The 6,000-nt window shown below is 37.2% G+C and overlaps 1 protein-coding gene across 1 annotated transcript in view; it reads left to right on the top strand.

Moving 5' to 3' along the window:
- Positions 1 to 229: 229 nt before the first annotated feature.
- LOC108682553 (protein turtle) overlaps positions 230 to 6,000 on the top strand; it is a gene marked incomplete in the record, with an annotated part of 95,069 nt that continues 89,298 nt past the window's right edge. The window contains 1 exon segment of the mRNA XM_047885079.1: positions 230 to 279.

Raw genomic sequence — 6,000 nt, 5'->3', positions numbered from 1 at the left:
TCTATCAGCAAGGCTAAATAGATATTTTGTTGAAAAAAGGAATAAATTTAATAATTTTTTCTTTCGTTCCCTGACCTGGGACATGGTAAATGCCCGGATATTATTGCTTGTGTTGTTCATGGTATCACAGCTACTACCTAGTATTGTTGTTTATCTGTAGAAAATGCAAAATGAACTTTACCGTAATCTATGATTTGTCCGGTAAAACGTTTTCTTCTTCTTGCAGGTGGGTGAGGTTAACGGTCTTCACGAAACTCCCTGGAATGTCCGTTGTCAAAGGTAAAGTGAAAGAAATTAATTATTAGTTATTATTATTATAATCTAATTTAGCCAAAGCAGCTGTAGCTGACATTTAAGACAAATTTTATTCTTTTGAATATCAATTATGATCAGCATTCCATGAAATTATAAGCTTTCAGAGGTAAAAATTCATCTTATTAGTAAAACTTGTCTTATTTTCTCTCATCGTTTAAGGGGAGATCCTGTAATTTCTTCCCCAAACTGCAAAATCGATCAGCGAATGTTTGTGTTTATTAATGGCATGTTTGCCGCCTGCTGGTCCCTGTATTGCTGTGAGATGGAGCATGTCTGTTTTGGTGCTCTCACGGCTGCCAGCTGCCGGTGTTGTTCCAAGGGAAAGCTTCAGGCCAAGAATGTGTCTGTCAAAACTGGCAACTTCATCGGATACGCTGTGGCTGTTGCACGCTGCGTTCTTTGTCTGGGCTCGCTTAAAATACAGCCGGTGTACAGGTTTTTGAGTTATGACTTCAAAGAAATACTATCACAACCGAGTTGTATTTGCGCTTGTGACACTTCTATTCATAATCATGTGTTACACAGTTTCCACATCTGTAAATTTTCGACGTTATTTATTCGCGTTTCTTTCTGTTTCAATTCATGGCCCAGTTTTTCTCGAAAATTCCTCCTGTAACTATTTTTATTAGCAAAAGTTAAAAGCAAGAATATTTTTTATTGCTATACCTGAAGTGATTAATTTCCCGGCAGTGTTTGTAGTTGGCGGTTTGTTTACCTAATTTATGAAGAAGACTCGACCGGGCTCGGCTGACTCCGTCGCAGCAAATCCCTCATCTGGGACGTTTTGGCGACTCCTTTCCTAATCCAATGCTAATTTAGCGTCGTTAGAAAACTTGGTCAACTGCCTGAGTCAGATAATCGATGATGGCTCCTGATGAGCCCCGGTCCTAGGAAATCATCTCTGAAAATTCGATGAATTCCCTTGCCTGATGAATGTTCAAGTCAAGGTTCATCTCATTTGACAGGGAAACGAGGAATGAAGCTGTTATCGAAAACAGACTATTTCCGAATTTCAATGAGCTCCAGACTAAGATCCGCTAAGGAATGGTTTAAACTTGAATCATTCAGTATCCACTGCACTTTCATTTCTCTATACATTAATTTTTCTTTTATAAATCGCGCTTCTTTGAAACAATGACGATTTTTTTTATTGCCGACTTAATTTTTCTATTAAAATATTTTTTAAATAATCATATAAATTATAATGCGGAATGAGGTTGTACATCTTATTAATCTTACGCATTTAACTGCCGCTTTACTTGGCCGCAGTATTGGTAAATATTCTTATTATAATATTCTACTTCATTAATGCAGCAATACTGCATATTAAACTCTCTTCTGTTTCCACCCTAATAATCAGTATTCTGATTATGTTTCCACTATCTTCTACTAATAGTAATACGGATGTCAAAACATGAATGTATGATAGGAATGAAGATATGAATGCCGATGTTGGGTCTGATATTTATGTATGAGGGCATGGGGCGCTTGGTGTGAAGAAGATCCATACGGTACAGATACATACATGTCTCTTATACACATCTAGATGTGTATAAGAGACAGCAGTACACCNTTCAGCTCTTCAAATACACACACGGTCACACACCTGTCTCTTATACACATCTAGATGTGTATAAGAGACAGTTCTAGTAATCCTTCGGGGACCTTGTATAGACCATGAGTATACTTGTATACTTCAATGAGGTCCCCACGCAGACTGTTTCCTCTGTCACATCCAACTATTACTATCTTTAATATGTTTTAACTTCGAGCCTTTTTAGGAAGAATCCTAATTTGGTTCATTTTACAAAAACACGTCTTCTAGTATAAGTTGATTCAATTTGTATATGATTTTTGTTGATGATATAGTTATGCAGTTATTGATATCCTAAAGCTCACAACACTATAGTTAAAAAAAAGAAAGGTTTTTAAGACTGAAAAGTTCTCAAATAATGAATAATAGATGGCTTGTTATTGTATTAGGTAATGATATTTCGTATAAAAAGACATGTGCACAGTTTTTTGAGGTTCTTGATGGATTGAATGTCAAGCGATCAATTAATTTTTCTTACGCAAACGATTTTCGTTGAGGAAAGTTTAAATGCGCATGCAAGGTCGAATCTGCATAGCTTTCTTTTTGATCAGTTTTATACCACGTCAAAGTTATGACTGCTAGTAGCGAGATGGAATTTTTTCGGTTGTCCAAACGGCTTGGATGACCTTGCAGTTTTTTACGTAGTGACGCATCCATTATTTGAATGCGGGCACTCGTCCTGTTTGCTAAGCCGTTGCAGGACTTTAACTGACTTCGGGAACAGGTTTTGGCTTGGTATCGTATCCAAATCGTGAAGGATATTCCCGGAATATCCTTCAAACAATTTGACATTGGGATCCTACTTCTTATGGTACATCTCTCATGGTTTTTATTGTACATCTCTTTTCATCCGTTGTTCTTGAAACCATTTGACATCATGATCCCTCTTCTTGATTTTGTATTGTACCTATCTTTTCATCCGTTGTTCTTTCTACCATTTATCGACGAACTAATTCCATTACTTCCTCAACTCAATTTGGTAAAAAATTATTGTTGAAATATAAATGTATCATCTTGGGCGATGAAATACAATTTATTAATAATTATGAAACTAACACGAGCTTCAATCATTTGAAATTATCAATTCAATACTTGATTTCCCTCCAATTTTGAACATGCTGCTTGATATTTTAGCCACTGACTCAGCAACAGAAACTTGAAACTTTATATTTGAGTGGAATTAATTAGTATATATGAATATTGCGTAACGTTGATTTTTGAAGAACAGCTAGTTTTCGTCGATAAAAACCTGTTCGGATAGAAATTTTTGCATTTTTCTGTTAGGGTAGGGCTCCGATTGAAGTAATACTGTACAAACGTACAGATATTTATTTCTAAATTAATATTTATACGTTTTTAAATTTTACTTTTTAACGCGAAAAATGTTCTCTATAAAATGCTGCTCTGATCAGCCACCTGCATGTATGAGCATTGCAGTTAACTGCATATATGGGCAGTGCAGTCAACTGCATATATGGGCAGTGCAGTCAACTGCATATATGGGCAGTGCAGTCAACTGCATATATGGGCAGTGCAGTCAANCTACGGTCACCTGCATGTATGGGCACTGCAGCCACCTGCATGTATGGGCACTACGGTCACCTGCATGTATGGGCACTACGGTCACCTGCATGTATGGGCACTGCAGTCACCTGCATGTATGGGCACTGCAGCCACCTGCATGTATGGGCACTACAGCCACCTGCATGTATGCGCACTACGGTCACCTGCATGTATGGGCACTGAGTTAAAGCCCTGGCGTGGCGCGGCGCAACGGTTCTACCTGGGGATTTAAATTCAAACGCCCCAGCGAGCGAACGAGTGACCACCCGCTCCTTCAACTCAGCATGGGAGGTTGCTCAGTCTTGACGTTCACTTTCGAGGCATAATACACAGTTTTTAACTTGGGTGAGAAATGCAATTTGTAATACTATTTTACAACACTAATTGATACGCTGTCCCTGTTGATATTCGAAATCAAAAAACATTTTCTTCGATTGATGGTCTCTCGGTATTTTTATTATGAAATTGTGTGCTGGCCTGGGCAATACCATTACAACTCCGTCTAGATTTATGAATGGTGTTAATGAGAACGGTACTCGTTATCGTTACCACTTAGACGTTACTAACTTGTCCAAGTTGTAAAGTCACGATATGTAGGTCTCTATTACAGTGGCTCCCAAACGATGGCACGCCAACACTTATGTGTCCACGAGCAATAATTTTTTGTTAGTTGTGTTTCCTTAAAATACAAATAACTACTTTTCTATTTATTATACAACAAAAATAAGTGTAATACCTCACGAAATAAAATTTAGGAATGATTACTATTCTAGCGCCCTATATTTGAATTCAAACAGTGGACTAATTTACTTTTAATTGACTTCGCATTGAATTTCATAAGGTGTAATTGATACTACTTTCTCCCGTCGACTGGGCCTCTTCTCCAACGTCGACTGGCATTGAGCAGAAAGATTCAGCCTCAATTTTTAATGTAACGGTTGAAAAAATGTTAGGTCTAGAATCTGCTAATTGGTCCCTTTGAGCAATTACGACAAGTGCGTTATAAAATCGAGCTTGAGTAATTGGCCCTTTAGAGAATTTAATTTTTTTACACGTTGAAATTTTTCAAAATAATCAGTTGAATAAAAGTCAATACAATAGTTTTAGCTACTGAGCTGAGGTGTTCTCTACTGAAGTGATGTTCTCTGTGTTATTGAAGTAAGCCTATACATTGTTTTGCGCTTACATTTTTTGGAACTCAATTGCCAATTGGCAACTAGCTACATCATTTGAGATGTGAAAATCAAGGTTACATGTCTTATCCATTAATTTCTTTTATGATCGGTTAATTGCAAAGAAATTCGTTGTCGCTTTTGTCAATAAAAAAGGAGGTTATTGACTTAGCAGAAGATTGTAAGCTGTAAATGTTTTTCCTTGTTCTAATACACTGGAAATGTTCTGTTAAACTTTTCTTCGAGTTGATGTGTGAAATGACTCGACAGCCATCCGCTCTTGCCTCGAGGCGTCTATAGAGCCGAAGAAACCAGTTTACTTGTACCAGAGATTCGCAGTATAGTCTGCACAACTGATAAAACTAATTTTTTATTCAACAATAAAAATTTTTTGTGTAATTTTGTGTGTCGGTTTTTACCGCTTACCGCTTACATAATTCTAGCCGTCATTCTCCATGAACAAATGTATGATAACATACGTAGCAGCAAATAAGCTTTTCAAACTTTCATTATGAATTTTCCCACACGAGCCGAAATAATTGTGCAGCTTCCCGAGTGTCATGTTCTAGCTAAGTCTTACGATTTATCCTAGCTGCACAATATTTCATATGGATGGTATTTTTAGTGTGTTGTTTTGGCGACATAAATTTGTAGAGTGCGCTTCATTCGCTGATCAACTCGTCGAATGGGCCACTAAACCTCAATAAGGCGGAAGCTATGAACCATTACTCTCCTTACTGGACCAAAGAAACGGCCAAAATTCCCCCAGAAAGGCGGAACCCTAGACAAATTGCATAAATCGGCCATCACCGTCCGACAAGACGGGTCTCCAAGCTTCCGGGCTGTGATTTAAGATTCTTGGTGACAATGACTATTGTTTACTTAACTACCCATTTGCTGGGATACTTTGGGTGATATGCATACCGTTCTGGTTGAGAAGGGTATGTTCCAGCCTTCGTGTTATGTCGGTTAATGTGGTAAGGGAATCTTATAGGCTAACTTTTTGCTAAATTTTAAAATATAATGTCAATATAGATTATAATTTATTGAGTATGAAAATTTTTAATTATAAAATCCCATGTCGCAGCTTGCTTTTCATGGTGTGTGATCAAAGTTGTTACGGAGTTGGTATTTTACGCTGCAATAGACGCTGCACATAAATTTTTATTTATTAATTTTTTCGCCAATGTATTTTTGGTTTATTGCTCCTTTCATTAGTTTATTGAGGTACTATAACATACATATTTTGGGTTCAGATACTTTGCTCTTGTTCTATTCTCATTTCATTGAGCACAATACAATTATTGTAGCTACGAAAATTTCAGGAGAATGCCACCACAGGAACTTTGATCCTAA

This window comes from Hyalella azteca, unplaced genomic scaffold (assembly GCF_000764305.2).
Source record: "Hyalella azteca isolate HAZT.00-mixed unplaced genomic scaffold, Hazt_2.0.2 contig16884, whole genome shotgun sequence".
In the NCBI taxonomy this organism is placed as follows: Eukaryota; Metazoa; Arthropoda; class Malacostraca; order Amphipoda; family Hyalellidae; genus Hyalella; species Hyalella azteca.
Note: the sequence above shows the minus strand (reverse complement) of the source record. Positions and strands in the feature narration are given on the sequence as shown.